Consider the following 21,015-nt stretch of genomic DNA (forward strand, 5'->3'; position numbering starts at 1 on the left):
AAAATATGAACTCTTTTTATTTCTGAGGATGCAGATTTCCCCAAGCTGCCTTAGATAGTACACTTATCTCAGATGTCATCTCCATTCAAATAAATGGCACAGACAGTAGACCAACACTATCTTCCTATCATATACATCTCTTATTGCTATTCAGATATATAGCCCGATAGCTATTTAGAAAGTTCAGCATGAGTTTGCATGAGAGATTACTCCAACTTAATGAGGCATGAAAATCTTTTTGCAAGATGGTATTTTCAACTCTTTGTTAAAATAGACCTACTTCTTCTCCCCTTTGGATTTGCAATAGTCACTAAAGCTGTAACTGCCATTATAAGGTTCGAAACTTCCAATGTTAAATAAGAGCAATATCTATGGTAGTGATGCCAGGATTCCAGAAGGAGATCTTGGGGGCACTAGTGTCTGAGGATTTAATGAGGTATTGTTTTGCATTATTGTGTAGAAGCAGGCAGCATGGATTTATAAAACTTATATATAACTTTTTAATATACATATGTAACTTAGAAGTGTGTGTGTGTGTGTGTGTGTGTGTGTGAGAGAGAGAGAGAGAGAGAACACAGTTTTTAATTTGCTGTTAATATTTTTAATACATGCTGTGAGCCAACTTGACCAAATATGGCCCCCAAAATGCAATAAATTAATATTGGCCTCTTTACTTGACTGAGAATGGGATTGGCAACAATAGTTTGTACCAGATCTTCTCAGCTTTGTAAGAAAAGGGTTGATGCTCTGGTTATCCGGATTGAGACATTCTGAAAGAGCTGTAAACTCTTCCTCATGCTAGCAAAGGCACTGTGTGTTGAGATTTGTAGCTTGCTTTTCAAAGTGGAATGATTGCATCTTTTATTTTATTTTATTTATTTATTAAAACATTTTTATACCGCCCAAAACTTACGTCTCTGGGCGGTTTACAACAGAATAAAAACAAAGTAAAACATTCATTAAGACAAAAATGGGGGGGGGGGACACACACATTACAACAATTTAAAAATTTTAAAATAATATTTTAAAACAGCATTAAAACCATTAAAACAACATTAATTAAAAGCCTGGGTGAAGAAATGTGTTTTAAAAGACTTTTAAAAAGCTGTCAGAGAAGCTGACAGCTGTCATCTTCCTAAAAGCTTTCAATGGGAGTTGGAATCCCAGCAGCAAAAGTGGTGATAGAACCTACAATATTTTCCAGTGGAAACACAACATAGGTAGCAGAACCTACTTACTAATTTAGGGCACAATGACAATATGAAACTTGAAACTTTATTCTTTATCAGCTGTGATCATTGGTCATTACAATACTGTACAGTTCTAACCCAAAAACATGCAGACAAGTACTAAAAAAATATGGAAATGTTCCATTAATTCCAAAAACAGGCTATGATTTGTGTAAAGTATTTTTTAAATACAACATATCAAGGCAGAATACAGATATTTGGATACATTTTATAATGGACGCTGGCTTATAATTAGCCGTGGTGACAGTGTACTACAATTTAATCCCTTATCATAAGGTGGAACCAATCCTTTATTACACGTGCATTACAAAACCAAAATGAAAAGAGAGAATTGAGGTATTGGAGATGCATCTCTCTCTCGTTCTGTAAAATACACAATGATTAAACAATGACATTCTTAGGAAAAGGGATCCATTGCATATGTTGCATGTCAACTCTTGGTAACCTTAAGCAAATAATTAAACTTCTTGGTCTATTTTCACATCAGAATAATGAGTTCACAAGCATTATCTAATTGTTTTCTAACATGCTTTACAGGTGGTAAAGCCACTGAGGACTTTTTTTCTACCTGACCCCAAGGAGTCTGTATAGAATGGTAGCAAGTAACATGCTTGTTTTGTTGATCTCTGTGTTTCTTAATAGAGTCCTTAGCAAGTTAGTTTAATTAATTTCAGACAATGTGTAATTTGACACATTTTCATCATGAATGATCCCTTTGCAGAGTTTTGCATTCATTAAGCAGTAATCAATTCCTGGTGACTGACTAACTTTTGGACTGAGTTACTCTGTGTGATAAATCAACAGCAAGGTTCATTAGTCCTTGTAATTTCTCTGGGATGCATAAGTCATAAAAGTTATTAGGGTTTATAACGCACAGTGATTGTATAATTTTATTAAAATGTGTTTGGAAGCAGAATAACTTGAGCAACCAATTAGTTAAGTTCAATAGGTGTCATAGTTAAATTATTCTGCTTCTGCTGATGGAAGGTGTCCTGTTTATTTCTTCAGAAGCTATTATAATACCACTGTATTCAGTTTTCTATGAGATCATTATGAATTGAGTACATGCATGACCTTTTTTCTTTACAAAATCTGATTTCCCTCCTGAAGAGTTTTGTACAGCCATAACAGGGCAGTACAATACAGCTGCAAGGCATGGCAGGGAATTTTTTATCCCTTCTGTTTTCTGGAAAACATTCTCTCATAAAGCAATTCCATGCTGTACCTCACTTTGCTTTACTCTGTTTTGGTTTTCCTTTTTGAAGAGGAAAAAAGAAAGATGAAAAAAAGGAATTGGTGCTAGCAAAAAAGGAAGACTTCGTGATCTCAATCCAGCTAATGTTAGTCATGACGAAGTTGCTCTGTAATAGTGTTGCCAACTGTCCCGTAATTCTAAAGGAAACTCCCCCCGTATTTGTAGGTGGCAGTGATAACCAGCACAAGCTCCGAACAGCTCCACAATGCCTCCAACAGTGATAGCTGTTTCCCTGCTCGCTCTCTTTTGAACCTGCAGTGCTGCTGCTGAGCTGCTCTCCTGCTGAGCTGCTCTCTTGCCCACCTGACAACCAGTCATTGGGCAGGTGGGTAGGACTTGCATGGAATCCTGCGGCAAGGGCTGTTGCCAAGTTCAAACCACACCTCCTCCAGTAGCTTCTCAGTTCCTTCAAAGAAGTGTGGCAGGGGCATATCTATGGTGGGGCAGGCAGGGTACGTGCCCCGGGTGCCACTCGAAGGGGGGCGCCATTTTTAAAAATTTTTTAAAAAATAAATGGCCGTGGAAAACAAAATGGCCACTGTGCATGCTCACATGGTCTCTGTGAGGCCCTAGGCCATGCCAGGCCTCGCAAAGGCCATTTGAGCATGTGTGGTGGCCATTTTGTTTTCCGTGGCCATTTTAAAAAAACTTTTTTTAAAAATGGCCACTGCACATGCTCAAATGGTCCCTGAGAGGCCCTAGAGGCCAGCGGGGGAGGGGGATCCTTTGCAGACCCCCCCCCAGCTTTTAGGAAGCTCCCCAAAGGGGCTACAGGTTTAAAAAATTAAAATTTAATGTAATATGTCACTGTACACATATTCAGATTGGCACTATGTACAGAGAATCAAGGCTTGTGAATACTGAGCTGAAGCTTATGAACTAGGATTGTATTCATTTGCTCTTACTTTCCTTCTTGTGATAAGTGAGTTAAATGTGATGTCTTAATAATATGTCTATTAATGGTGTGTTTGTCTTTGAATCAGTGTGAAATCCTTAGTATTAAGACCCACTGGGAGTTTCTTGCTCTCTTCTCTCATTTTAACTGTCTTTATGAAATACTAGAATATATTCCAAGCAGTAACACAGTTTACTCTGAATATCCTTTAATTATTTTCAGAGTATCTGGGGAAAGCCAAATTCTCCATTTATTTTAAAAACTTATGTTAACAGTGATGCTACAATGCATAGTAGAGAATTAGACAGGCACTTCTGTTTGGTTTTCCAAGTACACCTCCACGTAGTATTTGGGTATTTCCTGAGCCCCAGCATACTGAAATTTGTAGTTTTCCAGCATTTTTTGGTCTGGCTACATCCACTGTTAATTTTTATTTTTTATTTTTGAAATATTAAGATTAATGAGGTTGACTTGTATTTTTCAGCTGATATTATGGTAAAGTTATCTGAAAGATGGGTGTCTGACATTTGGACAGGGGGTGCAATTTCAGTGCTTGCCCTAGGGCTATTTTCCCTAGATACATCTCTGTGTGGGTGGCTTGGGCGGCTTACCATCCTTCCCCCACCAGCACCCATATCCCCTGTGCCCCCACCCCGAGAATGGCCTGAGACTGATGTCTGCAGAAAGGTTAAGGTTAGTGCATCCTTTCTTGCCTTTCTCCATCCCTTCCCTCACCAGCAGCAAGGAAGGGAATGTAAAGAGATGTTCTTATTTGCTGCCTTGCATCTGTTAGATTCTCTTCCTCTGGAAGTTCCTCTGGAATCTTTGCCAAAGCCTGAGCTTCTTTTGGATATGCTGTACGATCTTTCTCTTTCATGCTTAATCATAGTATTTGTATATTTCAAGTGACCGGAATGCTTTTGATCTGTCCTTTGGAGATGGGGCTGTAGCTCAGTGGTAGAGCATCTGCTCTACATGTAGAAGGTTCCAGGTTCAATCCCTGGCATCTCTAAGTAGGGCTGGAAAAGTCTTCTGCCCAAAACCTTGGAGAACTGCTTAGCTAGATGGACCAATGGTTTTACTCAGTAAAAGGCACAGCCATCCCTAGGGGGTGTATGGGGCTGGGGGGAAATCAGCACATGCGAGGCCTCCTTAACATTTCATATCATTACAGAATCATACTGATTGATGACATAGTGTAAATAGTATGAGATTTTTGGACAATAAAAATAAAAGCACAGCACATGCTTAACAGTTCTCACTTAGACTTTCTGGATTACAAATCAACTTGAGCATAGTGTGTGTGTGTGTGTGTGTGTGTGTGTGTGTGTGTGTATATATATATATATATATATATATATATATATATCAGATGTTATTCCAGAAGCCCTCCCACCCTATCTGATATCGTTGCTCAATTCCAAAGCCCTATGCCAAGTCATTCCAGGTGATCTAAAGACTGGGGCAGAAAGGGGGGCGTGTTACCCTTTTTATGAAGGCAAAGGGCAGGTTCCTCCATATGGCAGTGAAATGATGGTCTAAGGGAGGGAGGTTTCAGTTCCAGACATTTGTGCCACATCTCCCCCCAAGCAGCCCAAAGCTTGTGGGTTTTATGGGTTTCCCCCCAGAAATTTAGTTTCTGGCCTTTTAACAGTCTATCTCTACATAGGAACATAGGAAGCTACCATATAGTGAGTCAGACCATCTAGCGCAGTATTGTCTACACAGACTGGCAGCAGCTTCTCCAAGGTTGCAGGTAGAAATTTCTCTGAGCCCTATCCAGGTAGGGAAATTGGAACCTTCTGCTCTTCCCAGAGCAGCTCCATCCCATAAGGGGAAATTCTTACAGGGTTTACACATCAAGTCTCCCATTCATTTGCAACCAGGGCAGACCCTGCTTAGCTAAGAGCACAAGTCATGCTTGCTACCAAGACCAGCTCTCCTTCCTGGCATTAGCTCTCCTCCCTGGTAGTAGCTTCTCTGGTTCTTCATAAGGATTCATTGAGAGAACTCATACAGCCACCAAGAATCCAATTTGTCTTTGGACTTGCTGCTGTATGAGTTCTCTCAGTGAATCCCTATGAACATTGCATACTTGTGTCCCTTACTGGGGCAACAGAATGTTGGCAACCCTGCTCTGAAAGCAGTGGGATTTGTTAGTTATGAGTAACCTTAGCTGGCTCTAGGCCTAGTTGTGTGTAGATTGAATTGGAACAGTAAAATTTTTTGATTTGCCTCCATTAGTTGTAAAAGCATCCCACAAACACGAACAAAGTAAAAGTTACAGTCAAGGCAGTCATTCTCTTTGGTAAAATAGATCTTTTGCACCCTTTCCTGCAGTTAATGCCTTGCTCTCTCTTGAATTATATGCATATATAATCACAGGAAGAATCTGATCCACAAGTTCCAACCAGTTTCAAAATTAACCAGGATCTGAAGCTGGGAATGAAGTTGAATCCTTCTACTGTAGGAGTAGGTCATTAGTGCAGTGGGCACACTGCTCTGGGCATACTGCAGCCTGCCCTGCTCTCTCCCCCAATAGGTCATTAGGAAGTATGATTTTATTTTGCACAAACAAATTCTTCCAAATTCAATGAACACACTCAAAAATCCCGCCACTGTCTCTTGCAGGTGGTGGGACTTTTGAGTGTGTTCATGGGGGTGCAGCTTAAAAGTGCACTCTCAGGTACTGTATGCAAGTATATCATCCCCAGTTCTAATAACTCCTGAAGAGGGCTATAGTTTCCCACTGAATCAGCTTCTAGTACATGCACCAGCTAAAACGGCTGTTATGGTAATAATTAAGAAAAATAAACTGGCATGATGTTTGTTTTGAACTGGATCCCGGTATGATAGTCTGTGGCATGGGAGATTCTTGCACTCAATGTTCTATCAGCTCCCATTATGATAAGAGGTTGGCTGGCTTAGTTTGTATTATAATAACTGATACTTAATTGTAGATGTGGTGCATCATTACAATGCGTCTCAGCTGTGAGCAGACCAAAAAGAAAGAGTCAGGACCTCAATTATAATTTAAATATGTTTCTTGTCAAGAAAATGGGAACTCATAATAAGTTGACTCTCTCATTGCGCTTTTGAAAAATGAGTCTCTACTCTGAACAGAACAAAACCAGTTTTTGGTTTTAGCATGGATGCTTTTTTCCTTTTGTTAGAATGCCAGGATCACTAAACTGGGAGCTTCTTGCTTAAGTAAGAATAGGGAATTGCTCTAGAGCAACCTTTATCCAGTTCAAGACAACACATGGTTCTTCTGTATGTTCCGTGACTGCAGTGCTTGCTTTCCATTATTAAAACTTTTCCAGTTTTGCCGGGAGGGGTAGATATTGTAGAAAATTGACACTATTCTTATTTTATAGTCTTACGATTATCTTTTGAAAGCAAACCAAGTATTTGAATCTCATAGGTCAATGAAAATAGGTTGTGTGTGTACTTTTTGATTTTGGGAAGTTTTTCCTGCTGTGCCCAATATGAACAATTATGGAGAGTTGAACTGGTCTGATCTGTAGGTTAACATGAGTAGTTTGATGTTTTAATAACAAATACTTGACATTTATTTAGTGCCAACAGTGAACTAGGTGATGTGCCGAAGATAAGTGGCATGGATTTATTTATTTATTTATTTATTTATTTATTAGATTTGTATACTGCCCTTCCAAAATGGCTCAGGGCGGTTTACAGCATGACAGGGTTGTTTTCAGATGGTTTGTATTCCTACGCAAATGAAAAAAGCGGAATGGGGGACTCATCAGGAATTGCAGCGAGTAGTGGAAATTGCACAGAGGAGAGTCAAGTGGCAGTGGAAAAATAGGTAAAATGAGCCCAATATGGCTTCAAGGTACATTGTGTTAAGTACCTTGAGAAGGGCCCCAGTAGAGACCAGCAAAATGCCACTATTTCTATTAGCCACAGGACAGGAGTTCAAGAGGAGGGGGGAGATGAAAACAAAGCAAAGTAGGCAGTAAACCTCAATGCGCCCCAGCTGCATTGCACCATTTTTGCTCACTTTCCCCTTCAACTTATTAATTATGTTAACTCTGCATCAGTATGATGGAATTGGAGTAACTGCACTGAGAACACCTTGGGTCAAGGATCAGATCATACCTCTACAAGTTACAGCAGAGCTTGTGGCATCCCTGGGACTCATGATAACTAAAGCATGTGTACAGAGCTGAAAAAATTATCTCTTTTACTCAGCTTTCCCTCACTATTTTGCTTGTTCAATTGGCCGTTGTGATCTTCCAACATAGTGCATATACAAATAATAGAATTCTTTCATAATGAGGGGAAGAGATTGTTTATAAAAGTCTATCTAGGAAGATAATAGGCAAGCATACTTCATCCACACACGCCAGACAGTTCATTTTCCCTGGCATAGTTTAAGAGTGACAGAAATCAAGAAAAAGAAAATGTGCTTTACTTATCAGAGTGTAGGGAAGAGCAGAGAATGCAAGTCTAATGTACCATAAGTGCAGTCATGCCTACAGTGATATATGGAAGAACATGTCTTTCTGTAATAATAATGCAAATAACTGCCTTTTGCAAAGGGGCACAATGTTAGCATATCACCTTTTACAATAGAATGTTGTGGTATATTGAAAAAATCTCAGTCTGAACTTTGATTCAAAATTTCAGAGCAGTAACTTCAATTTCATCACACAGATGCACAGTTAATCTAATTCAGAATAGTATCTATCTACAAGTGAAACTCGGAAAATTAGAATATCGTGCAAAAGTCCATTAATTTCAGTAATGCAAATTAAAAGGTGAAACTGATATATGAGACAGACGCATTACATGCAAAGCGAGATAAGTCAAGCCTTAATTTGTTATAATTGTGATGATCATGGCGTACAGCTCATGAAAACCCCAAATCCACAATCTCAGAAAATTAGAATATTACATGGAACCAAGAAGACAAGGATTGAAGAATAGAACAATATCGGACCTCTGAAAAGTATACAGTGTACTGTGCTTGATTGGCCAGCAAACTCGCCTGACCAGACCCCATAGAGAATCCATGGGGCATTGCCAAGAGAAGGATGAGAGACATGAGACCAAACAATGCAGAATTGCTGAAGGCTGCTAATGAAGCATCCTGGTCTTCCATAATACCTCATCAGTGCCACAGGCTGATAGCATCCATGCCACGCCGCATTGAGGCAGTAATTGCTGCAAAAGGGGCCCAAACCAAGTACTGAATACATATGCATGCTTATACTTTTCAGAGGTCCGATATTGTTCTATTCTTCAATCCTTGTCTTCTTGGTTCCATGTAATATTCTAATTTTCTGAGATTGTGGACTTGGAGTTTTCATGAGCTGTACACCATGATCATCACAATTATAACAAATTAAGGCTTGACTTATCTCGCTTTGCATGTAATGCGTCTGTCTCATATATCAGTTTCACCTTTTAATTTGCATTACTGAAATTAATGGACTTTTGCACGATATTCTAATTTTCCGAGTTTCACCTGTATCTATATAATTCTCTAAAGCATACCTGTGGCTAATCTCATGTGTGGCAGCTCTTGCAAGAATTCGCAAGCAGAAGCACTTGATTGGGCAGTGGGGATTCCATATGCAGACAGGGAGGAGGAGACTGTGATGGTAAAGGTCAGTTGGAATGCAACTGTTACTGGTCGGAAGATGCTATTGATTGTAAAGGAGATGAATCTCTCTATATTAAAAAATAGTGGGCAGGGGTCTGCGACGAGAGGGGTCGTGAGGGAGGAAAGAGCGCCTTCAGGAGGAGACTGCCATTGTGTGAATTAGAAGAGGAAACAAGATGAACAAGATCTGTTAAATTAAGAAGGGAGGGAGAGAGAGGGGTGGAGGAGAGAGAAAGAGAGAAAAAGAACATAAGAACAGCCCTGATGGATCAGGCTCAAGGCCCATCTAGTCCAGCATCCTGTTTCACACAGTGGCCCACCAGATGCCGCTGGAAGCCACAGGCAGGAGTTGAGGGCATGCCCTCTCTCCTGCTGTTACTCCCCTGCAACTTATACTCAGAGGCATCCTGCCTTTGAGGCTGGAGGTGGCCTATAGACCTCCAACTAGTAGCCGATGATAGAACTCTCCTCCATGAAGTTATCCAAACCCCTCTTAAAGCCATCCAGGTTTTTGGCTGTCACCACATCTTGTGGCAGAGAATTCCACAAGTTGATTATACGTTGTGTGAAAAAGTACTTCTGTTTGTTGATCCTAAATTTCCTGGCAATCAATTTCATGGGATGGGTATGGGGGAAGGACAAATGGGAGGGAATAGGGAGGGGAACAAAAGAACGGAGGAGAAGAAGAGAGAAAGAAGAATGGGCATGGGATGGGCCTGAGCCTGTCAGCAGCCTGAGGGGAACGAGCAGCAGTGGCGGCAGCAAGGAAGGGCCTAGTCAACCACTGCTGCTGTTTGGGTTTACTGAGGCCATTGGCAGTGGGAGGCAGGCAGATAGGCAAGGGACGGGCCTGGACCTGTCAGTGGCCTGAGGGGAACGAGCTGCCATGGCGGTGGCAGCAGCAAGGAAGGGCCCAGTCAACTGTGGCTGTTGCTGCTGCTCCTGTGGGGGAGGAGCAGGGCTCGGGTGAGGGTGGGGAGGTCTCTGGGGTTAGGGGGCTGCAGCTTGGCCAATAGGTGTCAGCAACGCTGCAGCCACGACCAAGAGGGGTGAGGGGGGTAGAGTAAAGGGATGGATGAGTAACCAAGAGGGGTGAGGGGGATGGAAGTAACAGGATGGAGGAGCAGGAGTGCAGCTCAGGTGAGGGTGGAGAGATCTCTGAGGTGAGGGGGGTTGAGGCAGGGGGTGAGGGGAGCAAGTACTAGCACGCAGATGTTCTGTGTGGGTTAAGCTAGTAAACTATATTTTATGATTTTATTTTATTTGTTTTATGGTATTTTTATGGTCGGTATTGTACTGATTTTATGGACTTTACTGTTGTATTTTAGCCTTGGAGTAAATGTATGAACGGTGGAATTTGTGCAAAATAAAACCATACTTCATGACCTACAGAAACAGTGTAGAAGGGTTCTATTTCAATCCCAGCTTCAGATCCTGGTTAATTTTGAAAATCTGGTTACTGCCTAAGCCAGTCAGGATTGCCCAGTTGGGACATAAGAAGACCTTGGCTTGTTCTAGGCCAGTATTGGATGGAGAATCCTTCTTCCTCTTACACACAAGAAGAGTTCCCCGAGGCTAGTGGACACATGCAATGCCAGCATTAAATCCTGACCCCACCTCCTATTTTAGATTTGACTAAGCCAGTATAATTTTGATTAACCGTGTGTAAAATTAAGCAGAGGCTGTCTGTCTCTATTTTGATCTTCTTCTGAGCTTTCTATGGATATTTGGCCAGCCACACTGGATTTTAGTCTGATTTTAAAAGACAGTTCTTATGTCCATAGACAGAAGATTGTATTATTGCTTGATTTCATAGCTGTAGCAGGACTCAAACTATAACTGATAATAGATTTCTGTGCTACTGACAGCTTTTTAAGTTGGAAAGACAAATTGAAAGACCTGATATAAATAAGGTAGTCAGGCAGTGATTTTGTGTGAATTAGTTTTTAAGCCACAAAAGGTGTATTAGTTGTCAAATCTCTTCACAGCTTTCTGTGTTGATTCTGAAAAGTTGTATTATTTTTGAATGCTTAGTACTTTCCCCCATGATCACCTACTTCTGCATTCGTGTGTGTGTGTGTGTGTGTGTGTGTGTGTGTGTGTGTGTGTGTGATTTCTCCTTAGTACCAAGAACTGGTGGCAATTAGGTGGCATTGGGTAGGAAGAACTCCTGGGCAATAGTTCAGCCATGTGCTTTTGCAGTAGGGGTGTGTCCGAACCTGTCCGGAAGCCATTGTAAAGGCCTCCGGACTTTCCAGACCGGTTCGGATCTGGCTGGTTCGGGTCCGGGTGGCCACCATCAGTCTTTCCTTTCTGAAAGCCTGTACAGGCTATAAGCCTATAAAATCACCCTGAACTCTCCAAAACACACAAGGGATGGTTCAAGCATGTTAACACAGTAATTTGCACAAAAGAGGGGGAAACCCCCCAATCCCAGAGCCTTTTAGTAGCATAATGGCCAAGGTGGGTGCAGGTAGGACAGAACATAGTATAACCCAGAATAGATCAGCAATATAGTAGAAACAAGTAAAAAGTCTAGTTTATAACAGAAAAAAAATAAAGGAACAGCTTACAGGGGATCAAAATGGAAAGATTATTGCACCCTAGATTAAGATAGAAGAGTCTAGGAGGTAATGTTACCTTAGTTACAAAGATTTATTTTAGAGTCTAAAGCTTTACAGCATGATTGAAGCAGTCCTCCGCCCCAATTCAGACAAAGAAAACTCAGGAACACACAAGATGGTCTCAAAAATAAAGGGCCCCTCACAGAAGCCCCCACCCAAGAGCAATGTATATCTTTTCTCCCTTACATTTATTAGCAGACATCAAAAGGAAGGAACTGTGTCTCCATCCTGTCACTGAGAACCTGCGAGACAGGTGTTAGTTAAAGTTTACCCCTCAATCTATGCAGGCATCTGGGATATAGTGGGTAGTGTTGATGAAACTACCTTGAGGGTGTTTGGTCAGCATCCCCCGTTTGGGTGAATGTGGGGAATTGAGCTCAAAAGGGGAGGCAGTTCCAAGAAGTTTTAATTTGTGCAAGCATCCGAACTCAAGAAAACCGGCTTGAGAGAGAAGTTTTAATTAAATCAAAAGGGTTTATTGTGAGAAAAACAAATCAAAGCAATAAGTCTGTTACTAGGTGGCCCCTAACGTAAAGACAATACAAATAAGTTTAAAAATAGGCTATTGTAAGGCACATTTAGCTTAAAGTTCCAGATTATGTGTAAATTCCCAGGCAGACAAGAAAGCGATGCTAAGAGAGGGGGAAGGGGGGAGTTTGAATCAATGTGATAGGTAGGGGTCCTGAGATCCAGACAACGGCTATACTGAACCTGTCTCTAGGCAATGGGGCTTCAAGCAGACAGTGAGGTGGAAGGCAGGAGGATTGCAGAGGTTAGTGAAAGGATGGATGCCCACGAGATAGGTGTCTCAGTGGACTTAGCTCCCTATGCCTGCTTGGGACGCTGGCTGGAAGGTCACACAGACCAATCCAGGTAGTGATTTGGGGCTCTTTTGAGGTGGCAGCACAAAGATGGTCTTGCTGAAGTCCTTGTTGCAATGGAGTCCCAGGGTAACTCACGAGGAAGCACACGATGGAGTCCCCAGTAGGAGTCCCCAGTAGTTTCCCAGTAGGAAAGGGAAACACATTGGGTCATGGAGTCAGGGATACTTATATCCCAAAACGTGCCTTGGAGGCATATTTCTTTTGTCATACTTTGCTAAATAGAAGAGCCTAGGCCAGCTGGCATGGAATGCATTGTGTCTGATTGTCCTTCCTGGGTAGGATGGGGTGTGAATAGCCTATTGTAGCCATCTTATTTATTTGTTATTTCTCTTTTAAACCGCCCTGAGCCATTTTTGGAAGGGCGTTATAGAAATAATAATAATAAATAATAATAATAATTAATAATATTGTATGAAAGGCTGGTTGTAATGAAAACTAGAGAATACAGGTACATCAAAGAATATGTTGTGACTGACACCCAATAATTCTGTTTGATAGGGACACTTTCAAAGTTACGTCACTGACTTACCCCTTTTGTGATGGAGACTGCTGCTGCACTTGTCTTATCTGCTTTCCCTTCCTAGCCTCATTGCTTTGTTAGCAACAGGTGTTATCTCTCTTGTGAGAGGATGAGAGGAGTTTTAGAGTTCATCCTAAGTCCAAAATGACCCCAGATACCAGCTAACTCTCAATAGCTCGTTCTGGAGTCTGCTTAGCCGGGCTCCCACATAGGGAGAGGAGGTGTGAAGAAAAACCCCTTTGGAATTTGTGTTACTTACAGCCCAAATCTAGGGGCGACCAGTCCACTGCCAACTAAGCAACCTGTCCCCATGTATAACATAAACTGGGAGCTCACCTTGCAGTGCAGCTCCTGAGCATAGCATAAGTGCAATCTCCAAGCCTGGAGATGAAGCTTTAAATAGGGAGGCTTCTGGAAGCCAGGCAGAAGAAGCTCAGCTAGTAACGGGGAGGGGGGTATTGCTCTAATGGCGGAATTCAGTGACTCAGCCCTCGGCCATTGCTCTTAACTATTGTCATAAGGAGACTACTAGCCGTCCCTAATTTACATTAGCTTCATCCAGAATGACAGCTATTAGAAACCATTTAGTTATGTGTGTGACAAACAGGAAGAATTTACTATGTACATGGAGAGCAAGCAGGCCTCAAATGATATTTCTGGTATTTGGGTTAGAAACACAGGAAGCTGCCATATACTGAGTCAGACCATTGGTCTATCTAGCTGAGTATTGTCTTCACAGACTGGCAGTGGCTTCTCCAAGGTTGCAGGCAAGAATCTCTCTCAGCCCTATCTTGGAGAAGCCAGAGAGGGAACTTGAAACCTTCTGCTCTTCCCAGAGCAGCTCCATCCCCTGAGAGGAATATCTTACAGTGCTCACATGTGGTCTCCCATTCAAATGCAACTAGGGTGGACCCTGCGTAGCTGGGGGACATCATGCTTGCTACCTACCACAAGAGCTCTCACCACGAGAGCTCATGCTTGCTACCACAAAACCAGCTACCAGAAGACCAGGGTTGACTAGAAACCTTTGTTTCACCACATATGCATCTATTTAGTGGGATATTAAAGAGAAACAATAGCTTTGGAAGCAAGTTTATTTTCATTACTGTGATCTTATCTGGCCTATCAGAAGCATGGACCAGTGATTCAGATCTTGTTCAGTCTCTTGCTGCAGTTTTGATGGTGTTTTGGGGGGGATGAGGGGAGACCAAATTACTTAATCTTCTTGCCACATGACATAGTTTCCATGGTACTGATATTAAATGCACTTGAATATTTGAGTCAAAGCAGGAGTGTAGCAAGCTGGGCAGCAACCCAGGGACAGACCGCTGCTGCCCCATTTTCCTACCCACCGCTTTCCTCCTGCTTGCTGTTGCCTGCTTCCTGCCTCTGGGCATGGAGGCTGGGCATGCAAGTCTGCGCTAGCCACAGTCCACCTCCCTGTATCCTCATGGCCAGTGCTAGGAGGGAGAACCCAGCAGCTCCCTCACCCTCTGCACCCCGCTAGGCTCTGTATGTGTTAGGAGAGGTGCCTTGGTGGCCCCTGGCCTGGGGACACTCATCCCCCTTGCTCCATTGTCTCTACGATTCAAAGCATTCGGACTTTAATAATTCATCCTGTAGATAAATAATGAAATTACTGCCAGATCAGCTATATCAGGATATAGGATTAAGTTGTGTGATTAATAATATATGATTAATAAATGTTTTAAAAGTGTATGGGGTGGACCATGAGAAAGCTTCCAAACTGACAGCAGTGCTTGCCTAAGGGAACAGTGAAGTTAAATAGATGAACATGACCTGCTATGAGATTTTTTGAAAACCTAACTAGAAACAGAGCATGCATTTATTTATAAATAAAGAACGTCATTGCACATACATAGATTTGGTCTGAAACACTTCTATATGCAACCTACTTTCTTAGCAGGTTGGTAATCAAGGCTGATACCTCTCATCCATATCACAAACTGATTATGATCAATACTGTGCTAGCTTCTAGTAAAAATATTTTCTTGGAGGCAAGCCCACCAGTATTTAAATCTCAGTGTTGTGTCATTCTTAAATTATCATTGGAGGTTGTAATGTTCATAAGAGTGTTTTCACAGTCTCTAAGGGTCGGACCGGGCTCCGTCTGATAGCAATAGACTTTAAAAGAGGTAGGTCCTTCAGAATCTTTCTATGTATACTCAAATAATTTATTTATTTAAAATATTTCTGTGCTGCCCAGAACTTGTGTCTCTGGGCGGTTTACAATTAAATTATGATTTAGCAGTTGTTTTTCTTAATTACCCTACTGTTTGCAGCACTTATACACAAGAGGGAGCTATTCTTCTACCAGTGTTTGTCTTAAACTTTCATCAGAGGCAGAAGAAAAATAATAATAACATTCAGAACAAAGACCTTTAACTCCTTTTATTAAGCAAGTAACCTGCATGTGGGTCCTATGACTGTTAGAAAGGGGGAAGGGATAGTATTGAAGTAGATCCCTACAGACAGATGGGTCCCATATGGTTTACAAGATGATTCTTTTTAACATTAAAAAATAGGCCTTGCCCCCGACCCCATATTTTGATGGGGACTGAGGATTCAACTACCAGCTCTTCCCTTGAAACTGTGAGAATAAATTTTGGTCTGCCCCATGCTTTCAAATTAATGGGTCCTCAGAAGTGCATCCCTAGGCAAATCTATGCATATCCAGTGTTGATCCTTTTGGGAGCAGTACAGTAAAATTTGGCAACAACCATGCTGACTTTGGATGGGAGTTCCTGGTCCAGTAAGTGATATGCCAAAAACAGTGTGCCCATCTTCTTAGTTGGATCAGGTGAGGAAAGAAAAGTGATGAGTGTAAAGGGAGGATGGAAGGAGAAACTGCTTCATTCTTTGCCTTGCCTCTCTTCTTTTTGGGATGGGATGTGGTGAAAATAGGTAGGAACAAAATACACAAGCAGTAACACTTTCTTGTGAATCTAACCATGTTTGTGACTTAATTCTATCAAAATGTGCTGGAGTAGAAATTTACTTTTTAACTCATACAAATCTAGAGAGATTAAATATGCTGTTTGTAGAAGTTAATGTTTCCCAAGCTGTTATGGTGTGTTTCCAGTTATGTAGAGCTATTCTGGAACTAGACCAGGGTGCTTTCCAGATAACCTGCTAAACAGTTGTAAAATGCTTCAGTGTGGGCAGAGCGCATTGAAACTGTAAATAAAGGCTGTTGCACAAAGCCACCAGCAGGGGGAACAGTCTTGTGAAAACTCCACAATGGGGAAATGCAGCTACTTATTTGCGCTGTGCATAAGACTTTATAGGACTATAACGCAGCATCTGAAATGTGAACAACACCTTGCCATCAGCACAGGGACTGTGGTGTCACAACACGGGAAGTACAGAAGCACACACTGCAGATCCGTAATGACACTGTGATAAGGGTTGGTCTGGAAAGCGCCCAGAATAATGGAGTTTTCCATGTCCTCCTAGAGCAGGGATTGGCAAACTTGGCCCTCCAGCTACTATTGAACTTCAACTCCCACCATAACCAGACACAATTTTGTGACTAGGGAAGATGGTAGTTGTAGTTCAGCAACATCTGGAGGGCCATGTTTGTCTACCCCTGTCCTAGATCCTTACTACGTAGTTTGCAGAACTCTTCTTAGAAGTTCTGTTTTGCGAGTTGTTTGTATTTTATTTGAGTAATTTCTGGGGAAGCCAGGATTACAGGAGCTAAACTCTGGATTTTCTCCCAAGGAAATGGCATAACTCACCTACTCTTGCCACTTATCTCCCTTCTCTGTTTACTGAATGCTATTTGGCAGCAGAGAGAGGGCAAACTGAGGCCTGTCATCACTATCTTGGACTGGGCAACTTAAAAATAAAATAAAATACCAGAGTCAACTCTTTTAGTGTTCTGTTCTGCTAATGAACTATACCTAGGTATCATAGGTTATGCGTTGAGTTCATATGGATTCCTCCAGCAGATATTCTGATTTCATATTGCATTCCTATGCTGCCAATTTGGATGTACATTTCTATTCTCATGAATTCTCACCTGTTAGCTTGGTCTATCTCCGCTATATGTAAAGCCATGTATCTACCATCATCTTCTCTATCTACTTCTTGCACCTCATGTAAAATGCCATATAGATGGATGGTGCTTGACAAATGGCAGGTTTTTTTAAAAAAAAAGATGTAGTAGGTTGTGGCTTATTCATGCTGTAATAAACTATGTAAGGAACCAGATCTCTTCTCTCCCCCCCCCCCATTTCTTGCTAATATGACTACTCTTGTTAATTGATGATAGTAATCAGTGGTTTGACATTGGTTTGTTCGTTTGCATAAACATTTCTAAAATAAAGGCAGTTCATTTCTTGCTTTTTCAGTGTATATTTTCCCAAGTGGAGCAATTTAGAATGGGAAAACAGTGTGGTGGGAAAGAGATAGTCCTTCCCTAGCCTCAGCCCCAATCTAACCTCTCCTGTGACTGTTTTTCTGAAAAATTAAAAAACAGAGTTGGAAGATCCAGTCACAGATATTCAGCATCTTTCCACAGAACCATACAATCAAAAGCAGTTATGTTGTATCCACCATGCTGACTTGATATTGATGCACAGATTTATTTTTTTTAAAGTTAGACTTTTGATTGATTTCTGCTGAGGCAGATTTCAGCTGGAGGGTGATTTCAGTTGGAGGGAGTTGAGCACATATCCTTCACTCTCCTATTGAAATCAGTGGGGAAAGTGCTTAACTCTTCTGTATTATGGTGAATGTTTTGAAGTCTCTGCTTCTTCTTTTTTCTCGGAGTAGTTGTGTGATTTTTTTTTTTAAATGAAATAATCCTGTCACTCTCCATGAGTGAAGTGAGTAACTAGCATGAAGATACTCTGAGTAACAAAAGTGAAAAAGAACACAGGACAGGAGTTGATCCTTATAGATCTAGATGCTGGAAAAGGAGGGAATTAGCCTTGAAGGATGGGCTCCCTCAGGGTTTTCTTCTGCTATAGAGTCCTTTAAGCTGCAAGGGGGGCTGCCTTGATTTCTGTGTATCAATCAGTATAGCAAAATGGCAGAAGCCTGAATCCCAGACAGCCATTTGTGTGGATGGATGAGAAGAATGAATATAACCAAATATCTCTCCCCCCCTCCCGCAAACAGTCACACTATGATGGTGTTGGTGTGGTTTTATCAGCAGTCACTGCTTTTAAATATTTCCCATATAGTGATTCCAGGCATATGTATCAACACTCTCCTTTAGGGATAATTTGAGTGTCCGCTTGTATTTACATATAGTGCTATCTACCCTTCTCTGCATTTGTATTGTGCCTCCCCTCAGGAAGTTGTGCCACTGGAACAACATTTTCATTTAGAAAAATGAAAAAAGGGAACTTTATTTCTCTCTATAGCTTAGATCTCTCATCTCTAGTTACTGTTATAGTTGGTACATTCTCATATTTCATATTTCTACTGCAAACTTGTATATCATAATGAACAGTATCTTAAATTGACCGAGAAGACATCCTTTAATTTTTTCCCCTAGCTAAAATATATCACTTTAAAAACAAATGTGATTTAGCATAACAAGTTGATCGTTCTATTCTTCATTATTTGGCTCATTTTCTCCCTACTATTCTGTTTTGTTTTGTTTTAATTGTGTGTTAAGTCTTGTGAATAGCACAGTGATTTCTCTGTCATACCTGCATTTTATTGACAGCAAAGACTTTTCTCAGTGACTTAAAGAGGGGTCTTTGGGACATATTTACCATATAGAGCTGAACTGGTTTTATAGTTGTGCCCTCAACCTTGTGAACTGTAAATCTTTTGAGGAGAGCCTCTAACAGAGGGTGTATTTGTAGCAATCAACAATCATTTACAATAATTCAACAGCAGAATGCTTCAGATTGGTTGATACAAATGCAGTTAAAGTGAATAGTTTGCTCCTTGCTGAGAGCAGTGTAGACACTTCTGAAGTGAAGTATTTTTCTGCTGAAGTAACTTTCTGGTGTAAACTACACCTGTTTGAGAAGTAGGTGCACATGCACACTGAGAATTCTCTACACTCTCACCAAACGATAATCCCCAGGATATTTGAAGGAAGCTAGGAGATTTAAACTGGAAGTCTAACGTCACAGTGTTTGCACTGTGTGATATCACCTGCACAGACTTCCCTCCAGAAGGCCTCTTAAAGTAGATGGGAGGAAGGAGCTACTAATTTGGAAGCTGGTAGAAAGAACAAGTTTTAAGTGCAAAGCTTAAAACATATACTTGCACATTCTGCTATTTGTAATCTTGGTTTAAAAATTATATGAAAAGCTTTTTCTTTGAACGTTTAGCTGAAAATCAAATCCATGTTCAAAAGATTAGTTCCTTCTTGCAAGATGATAGATTGATCACTCCTTTCCTAGACTTCCAGAGTCATAACAGTTTTCACATCTCAGCCAAAGTGTTTCTTGTACAAACAGCTCTGCAATAAATCATAGAAGTTTTTTTCTTATAGACCCTTTCTTTCATGGTTAAATGTATTCGACTGTGCAGTGCTTTACGAGTCTGGCTTGATTAGTATTTTTCTTTGGGTCCGCAGGTTTGACGCTATAGATTTAAATAAGCACTCAAGCATTGCTAGTTTTCTGTTTTCTGTTTGATTCAATAGAAATTTTCAAAAAGCATCTGTGTGTAACAAAAACTGGGGACAAGACAACATTCAACAACAAATAAATCCCATATTGTCAGTGTTCAACCATGAAGATCAAAGTGCTAGCAATATGAGGCATGCAAGAATAATGCAACTACAGCTATTATGCCGTGTGTATCCATGCACATGCACACTTTTGGGATTTCACTTTCTCCTGGCCACAGATAGGCTCTTTGTCTTAATTAATTCTTAAGTGGGGAAGGACTGTAGCGTAGTGGAAGACCGTCTGCTTTGCATGCAGAAGGTCCCAGGTTCAGTCCCCAGTATCTCCAGCTAGGGCTGGGAAATAACTGTCTGAAACCCTGGAGAGCTGCTGCCAGTTAGTGCAGGCAATATTGGACTAAATGATCTGACTCTGTATAAGGCAGTTTCCTGTGCAATATTCTCTCTCTCTTTCTCTCTCTAAAATATTTCTGCACCGCCTCTGTCTATGGGCGGTTTACAGTTTAAATAATTTAAAACATTAAATCACTTAACAATTAACATCATTTAAAAGATTAAAAATATTTAAAACCTAGTATTAAAATTATTTAAAAATATAAATCTAATTATAAGCTATATCTATCTATAGTGTGTGTGTGTGTGTGTGTGTGTGTGTGTGTGTGTGTGTGTGTATAGAGAGATGTATTTAATTTTGGGGATGTGGCAGGAAGAGAGAGGAGGGTAAAGGTAGATGCAGCTTCTGTTTTTGCTGTTGCTGGTGCCAGCTAAGGAAACAGCAGGAAGAGAGGAGCTTTATGCTCCAAAAACTTGCATGGAACATGAGAGAGGATGAGGGGCTGCTGGCAACAATCTCCCACCTTTCCCCACACTCTTGCAAAGGCTTGCAAAGGTTGGATTTGGCCCTTGCATGTCTGTGCAAAGAGAAGAGAGAGATTGCCAGCAGCTTCCTGACCTGACCCTGTTCACCTTAAAAAGGCTTGATCCAACCATTGCAAATTGCCAGGATAGTGTAGCCAGGATGGGTGTCTGCCAGGCAGCTTCAGGCCCTGAACTGCCTTCCCTTGCAAATATTTTCAAGGAGCAGATTGAGAACAATCTGGCCTTGCAAGGCATTGAGAGGGTGTCCAGGGCAAGGAGAGGAGGCTGCTGGCAATCAGGCTCTGTTCCTCAACCCATGCTGCAAGAGGACACGGGTGGCCCCAGTGGGGAAAGCAGGGCCAGATTTAGATGGCTTTTGGTGCTGGGTTTCAGGTGCCCCAATATCTTGGGCCATGCCTTGGCATTAGCCTTGGTATAGCAGCTGACAGTGTAGTTGGACAAATGAATTGTA

The 21,015-nt window shown here is 41.3% G+C and overlaps 1 protein-coding gene and 1 non-coding gene across 14 annotated transcripts in view; both read left to right on the forward strand.

Annotated features, from left to right (window-relative positions):
• Positions 1-21,015, forward strand: part of CHID1 (chitinase domain containing 1) — a 192,734-nt gene that overhangs the window by 164,736 nt on the left and 6,983 nt on the right. The gene's annotated exons all lie outside the window — the stretch shown is intronic.
• On the forward strand, positions 4,341-4,412 carry TRNAV-UAC (transfer RNA valine (anticodon UAC)). Its single transcript has one exon. It is a non-coding gene; the product is annotated as a tRNA-Val (tRNA).

Source organism: Hemicordylus capensis, chromosome 1, assembly GCF_027244095.1.
Source record: "Hemicordylus capensis ecotype Gifberg chromosome 1, rHemCap1.1.pri, whole genome shotgun sequence".
Lineage (NCBI taxonomy): Eukaryota > Metazoa > Chordata > Lepidosauria > Squamata > Cordylidae > Hemicordylus > Hemicordylus capensis.